Genomic DNA, 25,602 nt, shown 5'->3' with positions numbered 1-25,602 from the left:
TCAGGCCTGTGCTGTCCTCGGCCTGCCCTCCTGAGGCTGCCGTCCAAAGCTCTGGAAGCCCTCCTGGGCTGCGTGCTTCTTGGTCATTGCCCTGCATCCAGCTCTCAGGGTCCCCATTTCCTGATGGGGACACTGAGGCACGGGAACGGCAGTCACACCTGCCCCAGGTGTGTAAGCAGGAGATCCGAGGTCTGATGAGCAGAAACCTCAGCCATGCCCCCCAGTCGTCTTCATGCTGGGTACCATGGTAGTCAGGCACTGCAGGCGGCCACCTCCCATGGCCACTGCAGCCGACCACCTGCTGGGTCACGTGTGGCTCGGCTGCTCTCCCCACAGGGCCTTGCACCTCCCCTGGGAAGTCCTTCCTGTTTTCCCGCTTTTTTAGATGGGGTGCACGGTGTGGCCAGGGTTACTCAGCCAGCAGGAGGTGGGGCTGGACTTAGCAGGGCCACCCGAGCCCTGCGGTGCACCAGGCCCCGTCCTGGCACTGAAGATCCTGCAGTGGACATCCCAGAAGGCTCTCTGCCCCGGGGAGGCCGCTCCGCATACGGGGAAGACAAGGCCCAGAGGCTCAGCGACTTCTGCCCTGCGAGGCCTGGTGGAGCTGGGCCCCCTCCCCTGGACTTGACCCTTGGTGTTCTGCTTCCTTGAATGGCCGTGGGGCGGTGATCTGGGGTCCAGCAATGCCTGCTGGTGGGTCCTTCGGCGTGAGCCCCACTTGCCTTGGGTGGGGCCCCAGGCCAGCCCAGGACTCAGGGACACTCAGTAAACAGATGGCTGAGCAGGCGAGGGCAGTGGCTCTGGAGGTGCCGACCCCCTCTGCAATCTGAACAGGTCGAGTGTGTGCTGAGGACGACGCGGGCGCTCTGTATTCTGAGACAGGGACTCAGGCTGGTCTTGAACTTGTGATCTTCCTGCCCCAGCCTCAGGAGCAGCTGGGATGCCAGCCCTGAGCCACCTGGTTCTGGAGGGTCCTGCAGCGCCCGAGAGGCCGGGCCAGGCGGATGGTGGGCGGGGCGCCGCGGCCTGGCGCCACCTGGTGGCTGCACAGAGACTGAGCGGCCCTGCTGGCCGGCGGGATCAGGAACCATCCCTTGGTCGCAGCATGTCCAGGTGCCACGGACCCCAACCAGGAGGCGTCTGGGAACAGGCGCGTCTGAGGGCTTCTCCAGGTCTCCCCAGAGCCCCTTGGCTGCAGCTCCCCCACCAGACCCAGGGGGTCACCAGCCCTCTGTCTCCCCTGTCCCATGTCCCATCCACCTCCGGGATCCAGCAGACTCTGACTCGGTTTCCCCACCTGCCCTGCCCCCACCAGGCCCCAGCCACCACGATCTGGGCTGCCACCCACCGTGTCCCTGGGTTCCACCTTCCACCCTTGTCCCTAGAGGACTGGCCCTCATGTGCCAGTGGGGTCCTGTGAGAACCCAAGTCAGGCAGGGGCCCTCCCAGCTCAGAACCTTCCAGTGACCCCCCCACACACAGTGGGGTCCCCGTCAGGCCCGCGAGGTGGGCTCCACCATTTTTTTAACCTTTATTCCATTCGTTTATTTTTATGTGGTGCTGAGGCTCGAACCCAGGGCCCCGTGTGCTAGGCCAGCACTCTACCCCTGAGCCCCAGCCCCAGCCCCACCATTCAGAGGTGAAACCCACCCCGCAGCACCCACCCTCCCTCTCTGCAGCAGGAAGCACCAGGGGACATAGACTTGACTTTCTTATCTCGCTTCTTGTCCGACTTGTCCAGGTGGCCAGTTCCTGCGGTCTGTTAGGTCACAGCTGTCCCCTCAGCCGGTGCCCAGCATATTCCAGTATTCAGGTATTTGTGGATGGACGGATCTGCACCACAGCTGCACGGTGGCTTAACAGGACAAATCCCAGGGCTGTGACTGGGGCTCAGTGGTGAGCACGTCCTATCACAGGTGAGGCACTGGGTTCAGTCCTCATCACCACATAAAAACAGATAACTAAAATAAAGGATAAGTTCTAAAAAAAAAAAATTCCTGCTTCACACGACAACTTTGTAGGTTCTAGTCCCACCTCCACCTTCTATAAACTGTGCAACCTTGAGCAGGATAGTTAACCTCTCTGGGCCTCAGCTTCCTGCCTAAAAATAAAAATAGTACCCATCTGATGTTTTGACAGCATTAAATGAATCAATCCACACAAACTTCCAGCTAAATCTGGGCTAAGGCATATAGTGGGTGCTCAATAAATGGATGCAGTTGAACAGGTGTCATGGCCATGCTTCTGGCCGCTGTGGGGGCAAGCAGTTGGTGCTCAAAAGAGACAAGGTTTTGGTCACATTCCCATTGTCCTCCTCCTCTTACCCTCTAGGACCCTGAAGAGATGGGTTCATGTCCCGCCATTTTTTCCCTTAGTCCTTTGTGCACAGTAGGTGCTCATTAAGTGCTGGTGTTGAGGGAGGAACATTGGTGCGCATCCTGGAAGATAGCCTCTGCTGCCTCATCTTATGTGAAGAAACCAAGGGTCCCAGAGGACACAGATGACTCCGTGCCTGGGAGCTAGTGAGGTGCCCTCTGGCCAGCTCTGGGGAAGCAGAGCGGAGGGATGTCATTGCCTGGAGTGACCAGCAGGGGGAGTGCAGAGTCCGGGACTCCCCTGTGGCTCCTAGGACCAGGGCTGCTGGTGACAGCCCAGAAGACCTAAGCGCCATTGTCCCACCCTAGTGCCAGGCCAGGCCCGTGGGCCGTTTCACTGGGAGACCGTTCCCCTGCCTCGCGCTGGGCGCTCAGGCAGGCGCTGTGCCGGGGGCTCCCACGTAGATCGACTCTTGTGCCTCCCCATAACCAGCACGAGGGCCCGCTGTGGGCCCATTACTGAGGCTGGACCCGGTGGGCACCAGCCAGAGCAATGCTGCCCCCTGCTGCCTGCGGGTGCCTGGAGGCCGACCTTGTGCCTGAGGCCGGGCCGTGACAGTGTCAGAGGTGTCACTCCTCCGGGGAGGGAGGGGCTGGTCTGCGAGCTGAGGCGGGGAAGCAGACAGCTGTGACCAGCGGTGTGGACGCAGTGGACTGCAGGGGCTTCTGTCCATAGTGCATGGCGGCACCTCCACGTCAGAGCCAGAGGCTGGTAGTCGGGGCTCGGGCAGCGGGAGAAGGCAGCGGGGCCCAGGCTCAGGGGTGTGCCCAGCGGGAGGGGAACACGTGGAGGCAGGGGGCAGGGGGAGGACGTGTGGGGCTGAAGGACAGCGTGTGCAGGGCTCTGGGGAGCTCAAGGAACCGAGTCTGGCTGCAGAGCCATGGGAGGACTGAGGGGGCCTGGGCGAGGCAGCAGGGGCAACCCCTGAGACCTGGCCACGCGGTCAGACCATCTGCAGGGGACCCGGGACACACAGGATGCTGTGGCACCCCAGGGGACGGCCTCCACCGCCCATTGAACTTCAAAGGGCTGCCTACCCATGTTCCGGGGGGACTTTGATTGGCAGGGAGGCTGAGGGGCGCAGGCGTGGGACCCACTGGGCCAGCCATGACCACGGCTGTGGACTTGCGCCTGCTCTGAGCACGTCCATGTTTCTCTGCTTTTCAAGAAGACATGATGGCCGGGCACCGGGTCGCGCCTGCAGTCCCAGAGGCTGAGGCAGGAGGAGCACAGGTTCGAGGCTGGCCTGTGCGACTTAGAGAGGCCCTGACTCAAAATGAGAATCGTAAGGGCCGAGGATGTGACTCACGGGGGGAGCACTTGCCCCACATGCACGGAGCCCTGGGTTCGGTTCTCAGTGCAGAGAAGAAGGAAGGAAGGATGGAGGGAGGGAGGGACACTTGAGTGGGTTCTGATTGAGGGAGCGAGGCCTTGGGGTCCTTCCCGGGCTGTCTACTGAATCCGCAGAGATGACCACAGGAGGAGGAGCTGTTTGCTTTTCTTCTACAAAGAACAAAGGCTCAGAGAGGGCCAGGACTCGCCCAAGATCACACAGGCCACATGTGTCAGGAGCCGAGTTCAAGCCCAGCCCCTTGGTCCGTAGTCCACACGAGTCTCCTCCAAGCTCCAGGCAGCTCTGAGCCGGTGCCACCTCTGCTCTGTTTCCCTGACGTGTATTTTCAGTGCATTCCCTAGCCGTCTTTTTAAAAAGGCCACTAGACTTGTTCTGTCCAAAGGAGACTTTACATCATTAGCGAACGTGGAAAACTTGTATGAAAGTAAAGACAATAAGAGCGAAGAACATTAGTGTTCCTGCAGCCGCCGGTGCCCGCCCAGGCGGGCGTCAGAGGTCCACCAGAGCTGGGCGAGACGGGAGAGCCAGGCAGGCGCAGCAAGGGCGCTTCTCCCTTGACATGCTCAGAGCAGGGGCAGAGAGCCCCGGCAGGAGGACTCCCTCTGCAGGAAGTGACGCCTGTGTGACCAGGGCCCCTGCAGTCCTCGGGTGCCCCAGGCTTGACCCGCCTGTCCAGCCCAGGCCGGACCCTTCTCCTCAGCTCTCCTGGGCCCTCCCAGCCCTGCATCTAGACCCTGTCTGGGTGGGATGGGTCCTGGGAACACAGCCTAGGACAGTCCACCTCACCCTGTGCCCCTCCTTCAGGAGGCCCCTGCAAGCAGGGTATACAGCTGGTGCTCAGCCAGGCCTCTGGAGCCCAGGCTGCAGAGGTTTAGCGTCTAATCATGGGTTTTATTTATTTTCGTTTTGTTTGTAATAGCAAAATGTTCCCTGAGCTACCAGCTCCTTCCTGGGCAGGGTTTGGAAACCATTTCCAGATGAGAAACAATTTTAGGAAAGAAAAATGGCTAAAATTACAGGCCCTTCTGCCGCCAGCCGCCCTGGCTGCCTCCTGGGGGAGGGTGGGTCTGAGCGCCTCCAGGATGCAGGGCGCCTCCCGCAGCCTGGGCAGCTGGTTCAGGGGCTGCACGTTGGTGTCCCACCACCGGAGAGCTGGGGACGGTCCCCCATGAAGCCTCTGGGCCCAGCTCCCTGTAGCTGGAAGTCCTGGGGGGACCGTGCCCAAGGACACCATAACCGGAGCCAGGGCAGGCCCAGGTTTGGCAACAGGTCAACTGTGGGAGAGCCAGGGGACGGGAGGAAATGGGCTTAAGTCACCACACTTTCACACACAGCCGTGACGGGCTGGCCAAGATCAGAGGGGGCAACGCGGAGGCTGCCATTGCTCTCAGAGGGAGGGCGGCGAGGGCGGGTTCCTGCAGGGCCACGGGGAGGTGGCCTGGACATGGGGTGTGTGGCCTTATCACAGATCATCACTGTTTATAGTGGTCCTTTATCAGCAATTGATTAAAAAAAATTTTTAGGGTGCAGTGGTGCACACCTGTAATCCCAGCAGGTCTGGAGGCTGAGGTAGGAGGATCGCAAGTTCAAAGCCAGCCTCAGCAAATCCCCCGTAGAAAGGACGAGGTGGAGACTGGGGATGCCAGGCCCTTCCCTGGGTGGGGAGTGAGCTGCCTCGAACCCCAGCCCCCCGCTGCTCCTTTTCCACTCAACAGATATTCACAGGCCGCAGCGGGGTGGGGGGAAGAGACACCACCCTGTGGAGCCCCAAGGCTCTGAGCCGCGACACCCTCCCGCCAGGACACCTTGGCCCCAGAGCACAGAGGGGCAGGGAGGAGCCCAGGCGCTACATTTCACTCCTTGTTTCTTCCTCCGCCCTCGGTCCTCTTCCTTCTTGTCTTCTGAGCCCTGAGCACCTGAGGACCACGGCTGCCTCCTTCCAGTGCTGGACCCTGCTCCGGGGAGGGACCAGGACGAGGCTCGGGAGGCTGACAGTAACAGCCCCAGGCCTGCCCTTGTGCCCACCTTGCCAGTTGTCCCTGTGACCCCCGCTCTGTGGGTTCCCAGGCTGCCGAGGACCCCAGGCCAGGAAAGAAATGGGGGATTCCAGAGACCCTCGTGGGTCCCGCGGAGCCCCCCGGCTGCTCTGGGCAGACCCTGTGCCCGACGTCAGAGAGGCAGAGAAGGGAACGTAGGCCCCCTGCTTGGACGGGCCTCAAGGGGACACGGAGGGTCCTTCCTCAATGGAGCTGCACCGAGAGCCACGTGTTGGTGTCGGTGGACGAGGTGGACACCCGAGGAGTTCTCTGGAAGCAGGTTTATTTACTGCAGGAGCCAGAAGGGCTTCACCTGAAAATCTCCGGGCCCCAAGTCTGGGAATCCTTTAAATGTCACCCTCAGCGGGCGTCCGTGTCCACGGGTGGGAACTCAGCTGTCACCCTGGGTCCCCTGCTCTTGGCTGGCCCGAGGTTTCCCAGGCTGTCTGCAAACCCGGCCTTTACGGGGAAGGGCAGCTGCCAACCACCCAGCGCCTCTGCAGAGCTCCTGGGACGGCCTGGGGACACTCGAAAACCTTTCTGACAGAAGAGGAGTTAGCTACGGCCGGGGTCCTCTGGGTGGGGTGCCGAGGGCGTCAGTGTGGGGGAGTCAGGGGGCGAGGGCGGGAGAAGGTGGGGGGAGCAGGCTGAGCAGAGCCCAGCGGGCGTGGGGGGCGGGGAGCAGCGGGGAGGAGGAGGCTGGGGTTGGGATGGGGCCTGGGCTCTGGGCCTGTCCAGGACATGGAGGTTTCTGGAAGGCCGATGGGAGCCGTGGAAGGACCGGGGCAGGGCGAGGCCTGAGAGTGTGGGAAGGCCTGGCAGTGGGGCCGGGCAGGGCAAGGCTGCTGGGGACAGCTCCTGACGGTGGGGCCCTGGCGCCCCTCTGTCTCACCCCAATCTCTGCTGCCTCAGCCCTGGCCACGGGGCAGTGGGACGTGGACTTCAGAGCCATCTTCCTGGCTGCTGGGTACAGAAGGGGACTGTAGGGAGGGGAAGAGGGCAGCAGCAGGAGGTGGGCAGGGCGGGGAGAGGCTGGGCTGGGGACCCTGGGGCTCAGGAGCTCCTTTTCACTCAGTGGGGCACCCCGCTCTTCTGTCTCAGACAAGCTGTGTGACCTCGGCCACTTACTTCACCTCTCTGTGCCTTCCTCCTTTTCTCACCCGTGAAGCAGGATGGCAAGGCCCATCTAGAGGGTGTTTGTGGGACTGACTGAACTAATGGTGAAGCCCGTGGTTCCTGGAGAGAGCTGCCGTGTTGGCTGCTGTTATCATAATTTAATCACTGTTATTATCACCCCTCCAAACTTCACATGTGAACGCAGATCCAGAACAACTCGTAAACCTGGGGTTTAACTTTTGAGACTATTTCATCCATGGACGTGGCTCTGACCTCAAGGGTCCCAGCACCTAATACCTCAGACCCTCGTACCCCCTCCTGGTGCCCCAGGACCCCATCCCTGAGCTTTTGGCCCTGTCTGGCCCCCACACCTGGCCCATGTCCACCCGGTGCGGACCTGGGTGGGGCTCCTGGCACAGTCTTCCTCCTGCTTCCACCTGTTCCTGTCCTGCGGTTTCCCCTGTGACATCTTTCACCAAAACAGTCTGCTTCTCTGTCTCGGTGGCCACCGCCCTGCCCGGGCCACCCTCACAGTGACAGCCTCCTGCTCATCTCTGGCTTAGGAAGAAGAGGGTTCCGTGTTTAATGTCAAGTCTCAACCTACAAGCCCCGAGCGCAGGAGCCCGCTGGTGACGTCTGGGGAGCTGCCATGGGGCGGGTCAGGGGCGAGTATTTCATCCCTTCAGCTTTGTGATGACGAAGCCTGTTTCCTGTCTAAAAAAATCCGTGAAACAGACAAGCCCTGGGCCAGGAAAGACGCGGTGGGACGCGGCTCGGTGGCGGGCTGCTGGCCTGGCGTGTGCGAGGCTGTGTGACGGTCCCCAGCACAGGGACTGATCATCGTCATCATCGTGTGAAACATCCAAGTTGTGAAGATGGCGTGAGCCGTCGAGTCGTGTCCACCGGGCCCAGGTCTCAGTCCACGATCCCAAGGCAGCCGTGGGGGTGATTCCCGTGGGGACTCCTCAGTCCCCCTGTGCAGGCCCACGCGGCTGACTGTCCTCTGTCAGACAGAGAGGGACAGCGCGCATCCGCCACATGTCTTTTCTTTTCGGCGCCAGGATTGAGCCTTTTTATTCTTTCATTTTGAGTCAGGGTCTTGCTCAGTGACAGCTGGTGACCCTCCCGCTCCAGCCTCCAGAGTCGGGGTTACAGATGTGGCCGCCACCTGGTGCCCTGCTGAACTCATCTGGTGACCTTCCCGATTCATCCTGGGCACACCCCTGCCACCTGCGGTCACTGTCTGGACCCCATGGACTTCAAGGTCCCTTACGGATGGACCTAGAGATCGGCTTGCTTTCCTGGCTATCACAGAGCAACACCATGGAGGCTGTTTGTCCTTAACGTCTCCGTGCGTCTGTCCAGCAGTCGGACCTGAAGGCCGTGGGAGCCCTCATGCCGTGACCCACGAGGCGGGCAGCCTGCCTCCCAGGGCGCTGGTGGCGGTGCCTGCTTCCCCGCGACTCAGCGACACTGGGTATGGGGAGCGTCTTGGCTTTTCTTGTGGCTCTAGTAGAGGAAACAGTCCCCTCAGCTGCTTTAAAACGGGAGGGAACAGGGCACCTTTGTTGTTGAGCTGACACAGTGTCCCCGGAGTCCCCGCCGGTCAGGAAGCTCCCTTGTTCTGATTTACTGCACTTTGTTATAGTTTCTCCTTCGTCCTTGATCCCCAGGCCCATGACCCCATCCCTGGTGGCTGCATGTCCTTAGGAAACAGTCTCACCCAGGTGTGCCAGGCCCCTGGGGTCTCTGGCCCCCAGGACGTGGCTGCCTGGTCTCTGTCACATGCGGCCTGGCCTCTCCAGCCTGCGACGCACTCATTCCTCTTCCTTTGCTCGGGTCTTTGGGTGGAACATTTTTCAGGCGTGAGGAACCTGGGCCCAGGCCTGTCTGCTGCGGGACGCAGCTGCCCGGTGACGAAGCCTCCCCCACTGGGCGTCCAGACAGGTCAGCCATGTCCATGGCCTCAGCGGGGCCAGAGCAGCTGTCTGGCTGGGCCTTGGGAGGGGCTGGGGCGGTGCCGGGGCCCACTCGGGGCCCACTCGGGCCAGGGTCCCTTCAAAGCTGCTGGCCACAGCGCTCTGTCTCTCCTGCTGAGGCACAGGAGGCTGGCCCCTTCCGGGAGCTGAGTGGGGACACTGCTCAGAGTGACTGTGGGGCAGGGGCGGGAGGCCATGCAGAGGGCCAGGGGCTACGTCACTGGTGGGTGTCTCTGAGTCACTGACTCCACACCAGGAAGACGAGGGGACCCCTGGCACATCTGTCACCCCTCGGTCCCCTTCCTTCAGCCCCGCACTCTCCTCACCAACCCTGCAGTCACCAGGTCTCTCTGGCACATTCACTAAAGCCACCCACTGTGCCAGCGCCAGGCACGAGGCAGCCGCAGGCCCCTCGGGAGCTGCCACCGGTGTGTGTGAGGCAGAGAGAACGATGTCCCTTCCCCCAGAGGCCCGGCCCAGAACCTGTGGCCAGGGCAGGTCACAGGGGGAGGGACCTGAGGCCGCTGGTGGAATTGTTTGCTTGGCAGCTGACCCTGAGCTGGGGAGAAGAGCCCGGGTCCTCAGTGGGCCCTGTGCCACCACACGGGGCCTCGTGAGCAAGAGGAAGCAGGACACTCGGCACAGGGCAGCTGGACTTGGTGGCTTTGAAGATGGGGAGGGAGCCGCGGGCTGGGGGTGGCCAGAAGCGGGGAAACGCAGGAGGTGATCGGCCCAGAGTCTAGAGCAGAGCCGGCACCCACACCGCTGCTAGCCCGGGAGGCCCACATGGCACTTCTGACCCCCAGGATCCCTGGATAATAAACCTGTGGACACAGTACCTTTATTTTATTTATCTGTTTTTATGTGGTGCTGAGGATCAAACCCAGGGTCTCGCGCGTGTGAGGCCAGCGCTCTGCCACTGAGCCCCAGCCACAGCCCAAAACCTGTGTTATTTTCAGCTACAAAGTTTGTGGGAATTTGTTATAACAGCCACAGGAGCCAAAGACACAGGCCGACAAGTATAAAGAGCGCGGCCACCTGGCGAGGAGTGCCATGGGGATGAAGCCAGCGGGAGCAGAGAGAATGCTGGGAATGTTGTGCGGATTTAAACAAGGTGAACAGTCAGGGAGGGCCTCACTGGGAGGGTGACATGTAAACGGAGGACTCAAAGAGGTGAGGGTCTGAGCCATATGCTTAATGGTTGAAGCCAAGCCAGGTGGCAGGTGCAAAGGCCCTGAGGTGGGAGCATCTGGTGTGTGCAGGGTGTGGCAGGGCAGCACCGCAGCTGGGCAGAGTGAGTGGGGATAGGAAGTGGCCAGGGAGGTGCAGGGGGCTTCAGGGGAGCTCTGGTGAGATGGGCCTGGCAACAGGAGCTGGTCCACAGACACATTTTATGGTTCTAAGAGTCACGCTGGGCCAAACGTCCCAGGCTGGGCGTCAGAGCTTTTCTCCAGAAGCAGTTTAAATTGTCCCTCTGGGGGCTGGGGATGTGGCTCAAGTGGTAGCGCGCTCGCCTGGCATGCGTGCGGCCCGGGTTCGATCCTCAGCACCACATACAAACAAAGATGTTGTGTCCACGGAAAACTAAAAAATAAATATTAAAAAAAAAATCTCTCTCTCTCGCTCTCTCTCTCTCTCTCTCTCTCTCCCCTCTTTAAAAAAAATCAGTTAAAAGTTCATCAAAGAAAAAAATAATAATAAAAAAAATAAATAAATCGTCCCTCTGCCCGGGCCTGGCGAAGTGGTTTCCAAGCCACCAGAGCAGGAGGATGGCCGCTCCCCGCAGTCCTGCTTCCCAGGGCAGCAGGTGCTTGGAGCCTCCCTCTGGATGTCAGAGCCTGGTACGGCCTGCTCCAGGCGGGGCAGGAGTCTGCCCTGGGGGACGTCCTGGCCTCTCCCTCACCCTGGAACTGCCAGCCTGGAGGAGAGGCCTGGCTGTTCCCGGGAGTCAGCGCCCTGGGAGCAGCTGGAGGAGAAAGGTCACCGTTTTCCTTCCAATTTCTGTGCTGCCTACTGGTCAGAGGCTGCCCTCGCTGGGCCTCAGTTTCCCCGCGGGCCGTGAGTGGTTGGTGAATCCGGGTCTCTGCAGCCACATCCTGCCCACAGATGACTTTCAGTGTTTTAAAATTAGTCCCAACGGTTAAGAGTTGAGAAATTTCTTGTAAAACTCAAGGTCTCTGGTTTTTCTTGAGAAATCAGGTCTGTGTGTGGGGGACCAGGGCTGAGTAGCCAGCGGCTGCCACCGTCCCCACCAGCTGAGTTGGTGGTTTCTTTCTTTTTTTTTGGTGCTGGGGCTTGAACCCGGGACTTGTGTTACTTGTGGTTTCTGATCCCTGCCTGGCGCTGGGCGCTGGTTTGTGGCCCTGCTCTCCAGAGACCCTCCCATCACTGATTTCACTCATTCGTTCATGTGACTCGATGTCATGCTCAGTACCTGTAGGACTAAGTGACAATAATCCTGGCCGGGCCAGGTGACCAAGGGAGGCTGGGAGAGGGTCACACAGGAGGGGTGGGGGCTGATAGTGGACGACTGAACTATGGCCCCAGTTTATCAAGTGCTGACCGGGCCCAGCCACAGCCCTTCCCAGACACGAGGTCCTGCCTCTGGGGGCTGATGTCACCCAGCAGCCAGGAGATCAGCGATACAGAGGGGACAGTGTGGTGTGGACACGGGCCGATATGTGAGGCCTGGGCCAGTGTGGCCCCTTCCTCCTCCTGTGAACCCCGTGGACGCTTGGGTGAAGGACAGAGAGTGGGGCTCTCACTCCTGGTGGCAGATTTTCCACTAAACTGATGGTGACATGTGGCTCTGGAGCCAGATGGCCTCCGGTGCCTGCCTCTCACCCTCCGTGTGATCTTGGATTAAGGGCCGTAATCTCTGGGACCTCAGTTGCCAGATCAGTAAGACAGGACAAAGTGTCCGCCCCCCAGGGGTGTGGTGGCGGCGTGGAATGAGTTACGGAGTCATGAGTAAGTGGGCTGGGACACAGTTGTGGTCAGGTGGGTGGCATTAGAGTGGCCTCCGCTGCGGAAGCTGAAGAGGCTGTAGCCCACCCATGGGGCAGCAAGGACCCAATGGCAGAGCCGGAGGCCAGCATGAGCCAGTGGGGAGCCACTGCGGGGCTGGGTCCTGGTGGCCCCGTGGGCGTTGGCCCTCAGCTGACCGCGGGAACTGCCCACCGCGGCGGGGTCCTGGGTCCACTCTGGGGCACACAGGAGACCAGGATGGGCATGTCCCCTGGCTGAACCCAGCCTGCCCAAGGGTGCAGCCTGGGGCAGGGGCTGGAAGAGGGGACAGCGGTTCCTGCAGCCGCAGCCGCGGAACCCAGTGTCCCCTGGCCCGGAGCTGGCTCTTGGCTGATCCTGTGGAAACTGCTGCTTCCCGACAGGCCGCAGCCTGGCTGCCTCCGCTGTCCTGCCCCCCTGCGCCTGACAAGAGACCCCGCTCACCGGCCAGCTCCGGCCACCTCCCTCCCCCAGGGCCTCAGGGGAAACGCTCACCCGAAGCCCAGCCCAGCCCGGGGCCTGGCCTCAGTCCCGGAGGGAGACGGCGGGTTCTCATTTCCACAGGAGAAGGGCTGCGCCTTGGCAGAGAGCCGCCACTGAGGTCCCGACCCTCCGTCCCCCACCCCACTACCCCCGGAGCTCCCCTGGCCCTGGATCTCCCAGGAGAGGGGCCCTCTCAGCTGGGGACAGGGTGGAGCAGGAATGCGGAAGGGTGGGCTGAGAGAGGCCCTGTGACCCCCACTCTGTCCCTCACCCATACAGTGAGGGCACAGAGTGACCTCCAATAAACGTGTTGGATGGACAGACGGGGGGGACGTCTTTGTGGGTGGGTGGGCGTGTGGACAACAGAGGGGCGCTGGGTGGAGGGGGATGAGTGCAGGGGAGCAGAGAGGACAGGGGGATGAGTGCGTGGACGGACGGACAGATGGTCAGGGCCTAATCCTGAAAAAACTGATCTTGGAGGGACACTGCTGGGTCATCATGATCCTGACCCCGGGGTCATCGGGGTGACTCCTCTTCCTTCCCTTGTGTCTCCCTTGGGCCCTAGGATCGTGCTGGAGAGGAGTCTCCCCAGGGCAGGAGAGAGGTTCCCTGGACGCGACCTGAGGCCGGAGGCCGGACTCCAGAGGCTGCGGCTGCTCTCCATGCCCCCCCCCACAGGTCGCGTCCCCAAGGAGCTTCCTGTCTCTGCTCCTGCCTGCTCACTAACCAGGTGGGTGACGTGGTGCGGACCTCAGGTGAAGCCCCTGCAAGGCTCTCTGCCCTGGGCCTGCCGGGATTAGTCTCGGCCAACAGTGACCATTTCTTCTCGCGGTGTCACTGTCCAAGTGCTGCCCGTAAACGGGCTCATCTGGCTCTGACCCCGGGAGGGGTGGACTCACTGCTTTCCCATTTTACGGATGAAGGCGGGAGGGCCCTCGGAAGGCTGAGCTGGACCGAGGGGAGGCTGGCCCCCCACCGGGCCTGTGGCATTGTCCCCAGGGAGCCGCGGAGGCCAGTCTTGCGGCTTTGGAGTAGTTTCTGGGTCCCGGGGAACAAGCAAGGGAAGAGGGCCTCAGCGTGGAGCCGGTCTGTCTCCAACACCCTCTCACAGCCGCCAATCGCCTAAAGGAAGAGGGCAGCCCGGGCTCAGAGTGTCCATCTGCACTGGCGTCTGTCAAGGATTTGATAAGGTCACTTCTTTGAGGAATTAATAGTCTTTCTGCTGTTTATAGTAAGCGGCTTCTATTTGTTGTGACTTCATCGGGATTCCTTTAAGAACCGGGTGGGGTGACTCAGGCCTGTAATCCCAGCTGCTTGGGAGGCTGAGGCAGGAGGATCACAGGTTCAAAGCCAGCCTCAGCAACTTAGCAAGGCCCTAGACAACTCAGTGAGGCCCTGTCTGTAAAAAAAATGTAAAAAGGGCTGGGGAGGTGGCTCAGTGGTTATGTGCCCCTGAGTTCGTTCCCTGGTACCAAAAACAAAAACCAAAACCACAAGATTCCTTTAGGTAAGTTTCTCTTTGTTTATTTTGTGATGCTGGGGATTGAACCCAGGGCCTTGTGCCTGCGAGGCAAGCACCCCACCAGCTGAGCTATGTCCCAGCCCATGAGTAAGTTTCTTTTAATAAAATAACTGGCTTAAAGAAAAATGCTAAGGGGCTGGGCTGTGGCTCAGTGGTAGCGCACTTGCCTGGCCCCATGAGGCCCTAGGTTCGATCCTCAGCTCCGCATGTGAATAAATAAATGAATGCTAGGGGACCGGCTGTAGGCAGGTGTGTGTGCGTGTCCAGCAGCTCCGTTGAGCTGGGCTCTTATCTCTTGTCACAGCAACAAGACTATCTCAGAGATCTTTCCAGCCCAGATACTCCCTGAACCTTGCTGGCATCTGCTGCAGGAGAGGCCCCACCTGGGAGGCCCGCAGAGCCCAGCTGGGGGGGAAGGGCAGACCAGGGGCAGGAGCAGCCAGAGCTGAAGGCAGGGCAGCAGGTGACCGGTGAGGCTGGCCTCTGACAGTGACCTCAAGGGCGAGTTCAGCACGGTGGCCTCACCCCCATCCCCGAGTGTGGTCCCCAGCCACAGCCTCACTTTTCCAGAGCGTGCCCGAAAACGGGGGCCCTGCGCAGACCTGCTGCCCTCCACCGAGACCCGGCGACTAGTGTTACAGAAGGTTCAGGATCATCCGTGGACACTGTGATCCTCGAGGCGGAGACCAGGCTGTCCTGCCCTCTGTCTCCACATCTCCCTCCAACACCTCCCCAGGCTTTCCACCAGGTGGCCGGACAAAGAATGAGAAGAAGAGGCGCCCCCAGGCGCCTGGCAGGAGCCCGCAGAGCCCAGGGCACCGACCAGGAGTGGCCGGGAGCTGGGTGCCGTCCAAGGCATGGCCCTGGGCTTGTTTTTTATTTTTGATTTTTTAATGAGCGCTATTTCCTGCCTCAGCTTCACAAAGCTCCCCGCTGTCCTCCCCCTAGAGTCGCGGGCTCTGGGGCATCGTGGCCTGGGGTTGGGGTGACAGGAAATGACACTCTGGGCAGTAACGCTGTTCCCCAGGAGGGGCGCCTGGGGGGAGCTGTGGTCTGAGGAGAGCGGAGCCAGCAGAGCCACTGGCCCTGACCCGTAGGGGTCTGGGTTCCGTTGCGACACCCCCAGGCTGCCTGCATCATAAAGCCCCTTCCCCACGGGCCCCAGGTCCCCAGGTCAGGGTCCTACAGCCACCATCTGTGTCAACAAAGTATTTTGGGGCCTAGAAAAATAACTTCTCTGGTCAACATTTCTGGACATGATTGTTCCCTCACCTCCAACTCCCTTGTTTGAAAACACCAAGACGGGCCCAAAAAAACACAGGATTTTATTCCTGAATGTCGCTTCAAAAACAAGGCACGTTTGGACTCCAGGCGTCCCCAGGGGAGTGACTGGTGGCAGCGGGTCCTGCTCTGGAAGGCTTTGGATGACAACCAACGGGAGGGACAGCTATTCCCAGAGTCTCGCTGTTTTCTTAGGGTCTTTGATCCTTGGCCTTCGGCCTTCCCAGTCTGTCCCTGGCCCCCCCAGTTTCCTGGACCTTCTCTCGGCCTCCCTCTGCCCGCACAGGAAGGAGCAGTGTCCACAGCAGAAACATTTGGCCTAAAGGTCCTGGAGGCTGTTTGGGGGGCTCCTGGCAGTGGCGCCTGGGCCCAGCTTACTGCCCAGTTTCTCCCAGCAGCGCCACCTTGGTCCTTCCTGCTGCCTGTAGTGTCCTACCACGAATCTGGTGTCCCCTAACTCCATCGCCACTCCAAAGCCACCCCACCCGCGCGGCCTGGGTCAACACTGATGTTTCCAGCGGCCCCTTTGCATTCGGGGTCCCCAGGCCACCCGCCGTGGACACTAGGTGCCTGTGGCTGGACACCCTTCCTCACGGCAGAGGCCGACCGCGTGGTTCCGGGACAGGTCTGCGGCTGAACCCCGCCTGGGCCAGCTGGCCGAGGGCTGGGAGCGGGTCCCCTGGCCTTCTGGCTTCCTCCCCTGCGGTGTGGACAGAGCCGTGTCCTTAACCAGGGGTCACTTTGCCCCCAGGAAGCTTCTGGACATACTTCAGGCTGTTCCACCGGGGCCTGCTGTTGGCCCCAGGGGGGCGTCCAGGGACAGTTGCCCCAGACAGGGACTTGGCCAGAGTGACTCAGTAGTGTCGAGGTTGAGGAGCCCAGAGGGCAGCGATGCCCACTTGGAGGGCAGCTGACACGGGTCCCGCCCGAGCTGAGCCCCAGATCCATGGCAGCAGTCTCACCTCTGCCCCCTCCTGCCCTGACCAAGGCCAGGGAGCAGCCTCCACGCGGGGCCACGGGGGCTCCACCTGGCTTTGCCCAGAGGCCACCAACCGCAGCCATTTCCACGTCCCGCCACAGGACAAATCCTGAATCCTGCAGTGGCCTCCCCCGGCCTCCCTGCCTCCTTCCCCCTCCCCGCTGCCACCTCAGGGAGTTCACTGATGACTGGGAAGGTTTTTTTCGAGCTGTGCGCAGTGCTTTGTGCTCATATATACGTTAGTTGTAGGTGGACACAACATCTTTACTTTTTATTCATTCATATCTGGTGCTGAGGACTGAACCCAGCGCCTCACATGCACTAGGTGGGCGCTCTACTGCCGAGCGACAGCCCCGGTCCCACACATTATCTTTCTTCTTTTTTTTTTTTTAATTTTTTTTTTTTTAGTTGTAGATGCTGAGGATGGAACCCAGTGCCTCACATGTGCAAGCCAAGTGCTCTACCATTGAGCCCCAGCCCCAACCCACATCATCTTTCTTAATCCTTAGAGTAACCTCAGGAAGCAAATACTAAGATAAATGTCTCCATTTTAGAGGAGGCGAAAGTGCGCCTCAGAGAAGTGCAGTAACTGACCTACAGTCACACAGCAGCCGCAGAGCCGGGGCTTCAAACCAGGCTTGTCTGAGACCAGAGCTTCTTTGCACTCTAAAAGGGTGGCTGCCTCCAGATCCCTGGGATGGGGCCTGTTGACACAGCGGTCCAGGGATCTGTGGACTGACAGTCGTCCCCAGTCCCCAGGGTGGGGGATTCTGACGCTCCGGTCATGAACCACACTCAGATCCTGTTGCTCTGCTTCCTAAAACCACCAGTGGCTCCTTCCCTCAGAGTGAGGCTGAGGTCTCGAGGTCTCGGGGTGGAGAGCCCTGCTCTTACTCCAGCTTTGGACCGTGTCTGGTCTCTCTCACCCCCGGGGCATTAGCACATCTGTCGCCCTCCCGCAGTGCCTGTGGTCCCTGGCCTGGGGGTGAGGACGCCTCTTGGGACCGTGGTCTCACTGCGGAAGGAACCTTGGTCATAGCCTTCACTCTCTTGGGGCCTCAGTTTCTCCCCTGAGCTGAGAGGATGGGACTCGATGTGGGTCCCCTGCACGGTCGGGAAGAGCAGCACCAGCTGCCCAGGCTGGGCGTCTGGGCTGCTGTGGGGTCGCAGGTCAGCACCCCGTGTTCCTGGCAGGTGCTGAGCACTAAGTCATCCTGCTGAGATGTTCTCGGGAATCCAGGCCTGGCGCCTGGGCTGCAGCCGCTCTGGCCAAATCCATGTTTCCCCACCTTATCTCCAACAGGCTCACTCATAATATTTAGACACTTGGCCCCAAGTTGGGTGACTCATAGAGAGAGCAGCTGCGCTGGCTGCTGACCCCTGGCCCTACACCCCCACGCCCTCCCGACAAGGAACACACTTTCTCCACCAGCAGCCCTCCGGGAGGCGAAGGAAACTGGGGATCAGAGAGGAGAAAGAGCAGCACACAATGGTACAAAGAAGCTTTCAACGTTTACTGAACACCTACTATGTGTAAATACCTTAGGCGCTGAAAAGGCAGACAGACTGGACAGAGAAAGGATCTGTCCCCAAGTGGACTTTATCCCTAGGCAAGGCTCCTGAGCATAGTAAAGGTCACCCTTACGAAGGTCTTACATGGGTTGAAACCCACCCCAAATGCTTTTGTGATTTATTTACTCTCCATAGTAAACCAATGAGGTGGCCACTGTTGGAAACTGAGGCACAGTGAGGTAAAGACACTTGCCTAAGGTCACACAGCTGCATGGTGGTCCTCTAAGGCATTGGGTCCTAATCCCAGAGCCTTACATGGTCAAGCCTGGAGATTTGATTGAATGAAGGATTTTGAGATGAGGGGATTCTCCTGGGTTGTCCAGTCGGACTCTAAATGGCATCAGATGTATGATAAGAGGAAGAGAAAGAGCAGACAGACACACAGAAGAGGCAGCGGCAAGGCAAAGACCCAGGCAGGGACCACAGTGACACGGCTATTAGCAAAGGAATGCCGGCAACTGCCCGAAGTTGGGAAGGGCGAGGAGTGATTTTCCCGTAGAGCCTTCTAAGGGATTGTGACCCTGTCAGCGCTTTGATTTTGGCCTGGTCAAACTGATATCAATCTTGAATACTTGCTCTTTATGTTTTTGGTGTATGTGTGTGCAGGGAGGTAGGATTGAAGGCTGGAGCTAGAGCAATTATGTTGTACCCAGAAGTCAAGGCTGCATGTTGGAAATAGCTAAGTTGCCTTACCAACTCTGGACCAGTGATCTCTAGATTGTAACACTAGAGACAAAACAAACTTTTATATTATTAAAAAAAAAAAAAAAGAGAGAGATGGAAAGAGAAAAAAAGAAAACAGACCTCATAATTTGAGTGCCTTCCAGAAATGCCTGTGACTTCATAGGCTGCCTCCCACTTTGTGGAGAGTGAAATGAGCAGTGTCTGTTCCAACATTTTTTTCTGTTATAGTCCATATATGAACATCCCTCACAGCCACTCTCCTTGGAGCCAAGGCCAGGAAAACGTCTGTGTCTCCAAACAAACTTACAAAAATCTATATGTCCTCTTTTCCTTTTTTAAAACTTTCAGTTAAATAGGACGATGCAGCCAACACATTTCCCTTTTCACCTTAGCTGCCAGGAGGCTGCAGATGTTATTCAAACATCGTGATTGGTTCATCTCAGTGCATGGTAACATTGGTGTCTGTGCTACACTGACTTGAGCTTGACCACTTAATATTTTTAGTTTTTCTGAGATACTTTGCAGAACAAAGATCCAAATTAATTTCTGTCTTATGTACCAACTGAGGACACTCTTGAGCTTGTTTCCCCTGCTTGCAAAATGGGGATGATAATCACACAGCAATAAATTCTTGAGAGTTCCTTTTCCTTCTTCTTTTTTTAAAAGGTATTTTTAGTTGTAGATAGGCACAAAACTTTTATTTTCTTTATTTAGTTTTACGTGGTGCTGGGGATTGAACCCATGGCCTCACACATGCTAGGCAAGTGCCCTACTGCTGAGCAACAGCCCAGCCCCATTCTTTTCCCTTCTTGATATCTCTTGTTTCCATCCTGTTGCTGTATCTGTCAGCTACTGCTGCATAACAAATTTCCCCAAAACTCAATGACTTAAAGTTATATGAATTTACTACTGCTCACAAGTCAATGGTCTTCTGGGAAGCACTGGTCCCAGCTGGTCTCATGCAGCTATGGCCAGCAGGGGTCAGGTAGGCAGCTCTGCTGATGTTGATGGCTCATTTACACATCAGGAGGTCAGATGGCTGCTGTCTGGTCTGGGGTGGCTTTTGCTGGAGGACGGGTCTCTTTTTCATGTGGTTTATCCACCTGAAGCAAATTGGTGCAGGTTGGTTCTGGTAGTAGCTACCCAGAGTCTTCAGAGAAAGGGGAGAAACTGCAAGGACCCTTCAAGTCCAGGCTGGGGACAAGCACAGCCCCCTTCCCTTGTAGTCTCAAGCCCAGCCCAGATTCAGAGCATAAAAATAAACTCCCAGCCCAAGGGACTGAGTGCAGGGACGACACTGCTTGGGGTGCCAACGCTGTAAGATTAGCCCAGTCTCCACCTCCAGCTCCACAGGTGGGCAGGAGACCCTGGGCCTGGCCAATAGGAGCCTCTCATATGACTAAAGGAATTAGTAAAGGGATCTGCATCTGACTTCAGAAGGCCAACCTGAGCCAGTCTGAGACTTTCATTAAGACGAGATAAAGAGACTTGTCCTACTGAGCTGGAGAGTGTAAGGGCAGCTAAGGGCCATCTTGACATGACACAGGGAGAGGCTGCCTGGAGGGGAAGCCAACCCAGAGGAAGACACTACTGAGAGCTGGAGAGAAATGAACCCTGACTCCTTTGGAGTCCCTGGATCCTGCTGCTCCTGAAGCTGTTTCAATTCCAGTTCCCTGAAGCCAAGATTCCACCCCTGGACTTTTCCTGCATAAGCCAAAAAATCATCATTTTTTTGGATTAATGAGGTTTTTCCTGAAGGGATCAAAGTGACATGGGTCAACTGGAGCACAGAATCCGAATCCTGTCCCATTATTAGGATTGGGGCCACAGTGAACGGGAGCAGAGAAGGCCAGGCTTGGGGCCACCTGATGCCACCATGGCTCCCACGCTCCACAGCACGGTTAAGGGCTCGAGACTCTTCCTGCCCAGGGGGGTCCAGGACTCAAGTCCTCCTGCTCCTCTATGCTGGCTGAAGAGAGGACTTCACTAAAGGGCGCTTCCTAACTTTGACCTTTCCCCTTGGGGTTGTTTCCTGGCAACCAAGATGGGGTCCAGGCAGACGCCATCTGGGAGAGGAGCAGAGGATGGAGGGAAACCCAGCAGCTGAGCTTGACCCTAAAACACCCAAGTGAAACCTGTTTTATGGAGAATAGTTTAAATTATTAGCCTGGCTTAAGATTTTTTATTTCTTCCGTCGTGAGGGCAAGACCAAGATCAGACCAGGGACAGAGAACAGCAATAGCGTCTTTTGTGGAATTTACTATGTGCCAGACATCTGTCCACCCGCATTCCTCTGCAAAGCAAACTGAGGTCCAGAGGGGTTAAGTGACCTGCCTCCGGCCACACAGTATCAAGAATGAGATTTGAACCTGGGCCCTCTGGCTTCAGAATATCTTGTGCTGCTAACCACTGCACTACACAGCCCCTGTGGAAAATGTAGAAAGTTCTGTTTTTCTTGTTTGCTTTTTCTTTTTGGGAATCAAATCCAGGGGTACTTTGCCACTGAGCTACATCCCAGTCCTTTTTCATTTTGAGACAGTGTCTCTCTAAATGGTAGAAGCTGGCCTGAAACCAGCCTTTTTGGTTGTTGTGCAGGTCTAAATTCAGTGAATTTGCTGGGGAATTTGAACTCTGGCAGGTAGCGGTGGTTCACTTCTTGCTTTGAATACAGGCAACTTATTTTTAAAGCGGACTTGCTTCTTACTCTCCCGCTCTCCCTGCTCCTCCTTCCTTTCTCCCCGTCCCTAATCTCAGGAGAGAAAGGATTATACCTTCTTCCCCATTTTTGGCAGATTTATCTGTCCTTGAGCACCCACCCGCCATAGGAACGAAGTGATGCAGCCTTTGGGGCAGGTACCAGAAGATCTGAGAAATGACTTTCCCAAATTAACAAGCGAATCGCAGGCCCACAGGGGACAGGGCGCTGTGACCTGTGAGAGCCCCTCCAAGGGCCTCCTCCTGTGGGCGGAACCACAGCCTCGGACCGTCCCGGGTGCTCCTTTGCGGGCCAAGCGATGCGATTTCCTCTCCCTTTTCCTTAACAACCTGAGCTCCTCGCTGCAGTTGGGCATCAAGCACACCAGCTCCTGTGTAAATAGGCTTCAGTTTGGTGGACATTCCGGGACTTGGAACTAGTCATGCCGGGGCCGTGTCCCTGCGGGGCCGTGTCCAGGCCTGGACATATTTTATCGGGTCCTCAGTGGTGTACATGCTGGGAATGTGCGCCTCTGTTAATCTGTCTCTGATTAATCTGTCTCTTAAGATACGGGCTGGGCTGGCGCTGGATGGAGGCCGGGCGGCGGGGAGCGAGGGCCTCCCGACAGCAGCAGCCAGTCTGGTCAGCTTCCTGCGGAGGCCGCCGCTCATTCCTGCCGGGCACAATGGCCTGCTGTCCCGGGGGTGGGGGAGGAGGCCCGGGTCCACTGTCCCAGGCTCTGCCCACCCCATCCCTGTGGCCTTCCCTGTCCTCCTTCGTGGACTGGCGGGAGCACGTGGCCCAGCTTCCCGCCCTCTGCTGGAAACCCTCTTTTCTCGTTGGCTGCCCATCCAGGTCAGGGGGCGGGCGCATGCCCAAATCAGCCAATCAGACTCTCTCAGGGCCGTGAGCGAGCCAATGACGAGCAGGGAGGCGGAGGGAGCCTGGAAGGCTCCGCCCATCGCTCCTGCCCCTGCTGGTTCGCGCCCTTCCCAGGTCCTGGTGGTGGGCGCCCACTGCCCAGCACCACCCAGGTTCTCGGCCTGGTGCCAGGTGACCTTCTCTGCTCCTGAAGTTGATGAGAGGGTCACATGCTGGCGCACGAGGCAGGACTCTGAAGCGTGAAAGGGCCGCCCAATCCGGAGTCGCCAGGCACGGCACGTGCATGCTCTGGACCTAGGCCCGGCGACAGGTTCCTCCCCACCCCTTTCCTGCTGTGGGACCTCGGGTTCTTTGCCTCCCCTGGCTTAGCCGGTGCAAACGAAATTGTGAGGCTCCTTATTCAGAATCATGAAGCATTCTACCTCACGTCTGTTGGGATAGCTGCTGTCAAAAAGACAAGAGGTGACGGGTGGGGGTGCGGAGGAAAGGAACCCTGGGCCCTGCTGGTGGGAGAGTGGATTGGTGCAGCCATTCTGGAAAACAGTTCGCAAGTTCCCAAAGACATTAAAAATAGAACCGCCATGTGACCTGGAAATCCCTCTTCTCGGTGTGTAGCCAAAGGAAAGAAAGCGCTGCTCTGGAAAGATGTCTGCACCCAGTGTTCAATGCAGTGTTCTCCACAGTAGCCCAGATGGGGAAACCAACTCCGTGTCCATCAGTGAATGAATGGGCCGAAGAAACTGCGCATGTATGTACACAATGGAATATTACTCAGCCTTGTAAAGGAAGGTCCTGCCATCTGGCACAACATGGGTCAGCCTGGGGGACATTATGCTGAATGAAAGAAGCTGCACACAAACAAGTATCACATGAGATCCATTTATATGTGGAGTCTGAAGAGGGAGGAAGGAAGTCACCAAGTTGCCTTGGGGGTGAGGGAATGATGATGGGTCAAAGAACACAAAGTAGCAAGTATGCAGGTGAACACATTGGAAGATTTCAGGTGCAACAGGTGGGCTGTAGTTAACAGCATATTGTATTCAGATTTTAGTGAATCACAGCTACTCTTGTCACAGTGGGGAAAAATGTATGTGAGAAGATGGTTATGTAAATTTGTTCCACTGTAGTCAATAAATAAACAAACGTGTGTGTGTGTGTGTGTGTGTGTGTGTGTGTGTAGTATAGCATCATGTTGTATACCTTAACACACAGTAAAACTATTATTATTACTGTTGTTGTTGTTGTTATTGACAGGGTCTTACTATGCTGCCCAGGTTGGCACTGGACTCCTGGTCTCAAGCAGTCCTCCTGCCTCAGCCTCCTGAATACCTGGGACTCTAGACATGCATCACCATGCTTGGTTCATAAACTTATTTTTTTTTTAATATTAAGAATTCCAGGATTGAGAGCGGAGCATTAGGCCACGCTTGGGGCCACCGAGCATAGAGCCCTGTGTGGCACCAGGCATGGCCCTGAGGCTGTCTCTAAAATGCGGCTGGCCACAGGGGAGCATCTTACCCAGGCTGGGCGAGGGGGAGGGAGAGGGCGCCCTCCCCCCTAGTTGGAATCTAGTCCCTGCAGCCTGGCTCTGGAACCAAGCTCTTGTGGGACAGCCTCTGCGGACAGGTGGTGCATGTGGACATTGGGCTCCGTGATGGTCCACACATCAGGTTTTGGGGCTGCAGACCGTGGGCATGGTTCAGTGGAGGTTTTCTGATTTTTATAAAGGCTGTGGAGTCCTCGCTTGTTTGAGAGAGAGCTGTGTGAACCCGGAGCTGACACCTGAAGATGTGGGCCCGGGACTCATGACCCGGCCTGTTTGGCCTGTCTGGCTGCCTGTCCCTCCCCCACACCCAGAGGGTCCAAAGCAGAACCACCCAGGTGTTGAGGACAAGACCTCCTCATTCCCACGGCTTTGTTCTGATTAGGCATCTTACCAAAGGCTCTGGAAAGAAGGTCAACCCCTGCCTTTTCTGCTGTGGAAGAACAGAATGATCACGGGACCCTCTTCCCCAGAGGTGCCCCTGGAAACACGCTGGCCTCTCCTTCCGGAGTTCTGTGCAACAGGCCCGGAGGTGAGTCCATGAACCCACGTCAGCGCGGGAACACAGAGTCTACTCCTTTGAGAACAGGGTGCATGTCGTATCAGACGCTCTGTGGGTGACCTCTTCCTTGCACTCCGTGTTACGCGCAGTCCCACGTTTAATTTCCTCCTGTCCTCGGTGTCATTCGTAATGGTCACAGTCTGCTGTTGGGTCATGCGGACGCCAAAGGAAATAGATCTCCCTCTAGGGGTGGTGAGCCAACCTCTGCTCTCAGTAAATGTCTAAGGGAGCCCGTTTCCCAGGGCCCACCCACGAGGCACGTGACCAAACCTTTGTCCTGCTGGGTGAACAGGTTCGTGGCAGTTTTTGTCTGTTTTGGGAGGAGGCCCTGCTCGATTGCTGAGGCTGGCCCTGAACTCAGTCGCTGCCTCGGCCCTGGGCAGCTGGGATCACAGGCCTGTGCCACTGTCTGTCCAGCTGCCCGTGGAGCTTTGGTTTGCGCCTACTGAATGCCGAGGAGCCGTCTGCGTCTTGCTTTCTGTGAGCTGTTGGTGTTCCTGTCCCACTTCCCCTACTGAGTGGCTGGCGAGCTGGCTCAGCTCCAAAGACGCCCCCGCCCAGCCCACCCCCCTGCATGTGCGCGGCTGGCCTTTCGTGAAATCAGCCGCAGCGCTGTGTGTTCGGGAGAGGAAGGGGTGGCACACAGTGGGTCTACGTGACGTGAACCCATTTTCTCAAAGAGAGACGAGCCCGTGTGGACCTGGATTCACTTGCAGACCTGCTGCGTAGACGGGTGGAGTCAGCGCCCCTCCTGCTGAATCAGGCGAGCGCTGTGACGACTGCTGGGACCAGTGCCCCAGTGCTGTGTGGAGAAGTGACATTCTGAGAATTCCAGACTCAGGCCCTAAGAAGGCCTGACAGCTCTCTCTTTCTTCATGTTAGATCTGAAGATCTGAAGAAATCCAAGATTTCTTGATACACCAAGAGGTCACAGGGAGAGGTCCTGAGGAGTGACAAAGAGACATGTGGAGGACAGCCAGCCCTAGGAGCAGACAGAGTGCCCTGAGTTCAACCCCTGGTACCAAAAAAATATATATATCATGAATGGCGCTGTGTGTGTGATTTGATAGAGTTGGTAGAGAAGACCTGTCTCTGCTCAGCTTCCTGCGGCCCAAGGATCCCCCTCCACGTGGCCCACTCCCGCAGCTGGAGCTGGTGCTGGCTGTAGTGAAGAGCGATTCACCTCCACCAACCCTGGGCTCCCCACAGGGTGCATGGGTTTCCAAGGCAAGCGTCCCAGGCATAGAGGAAGCCAGGTGTCTGACCTAGCTTTGGGGCTATTTCTAGAAAATATGACCTACCACATTAACTTTGTTACCTAATAAGTTTCTGAATGGATGTGATTTACTTCTGAGCTATTTTGTTCCTGTAGGCTATCTATTGATCAACAAGTGCTGCCAATTTTGGATTACCATTCCTCATAGAGGCAATTCCCTCTCATAGCTACTCTCTTCCAGATAACTTCCTGTGAAATTTTGCTCATTTAATTTTTCACATTATTAATTTTAAATTCGAGGTAAAAAGGTGCTGGT

This window comes from Marmota marmota, unplaced genomic scaffold (assembly GCF_001458135.2).
Source record: "Marmota marmota marmota unplaced genomic scaffold, marMar, whole genome shotgun sequence".
In the NCBI taxonomy this organism is placed as follows: domain Eukaryota; kingdom Metazoa; phylum Chordata; class Mammalia; order Rodentia; family Sciuridae; genus Marmota; species Marmota marmota.
The sequence above is the reverse complement of the archived record's forward strand: the minus strand, read 5'-3'. Positions refer to the sequence as shown.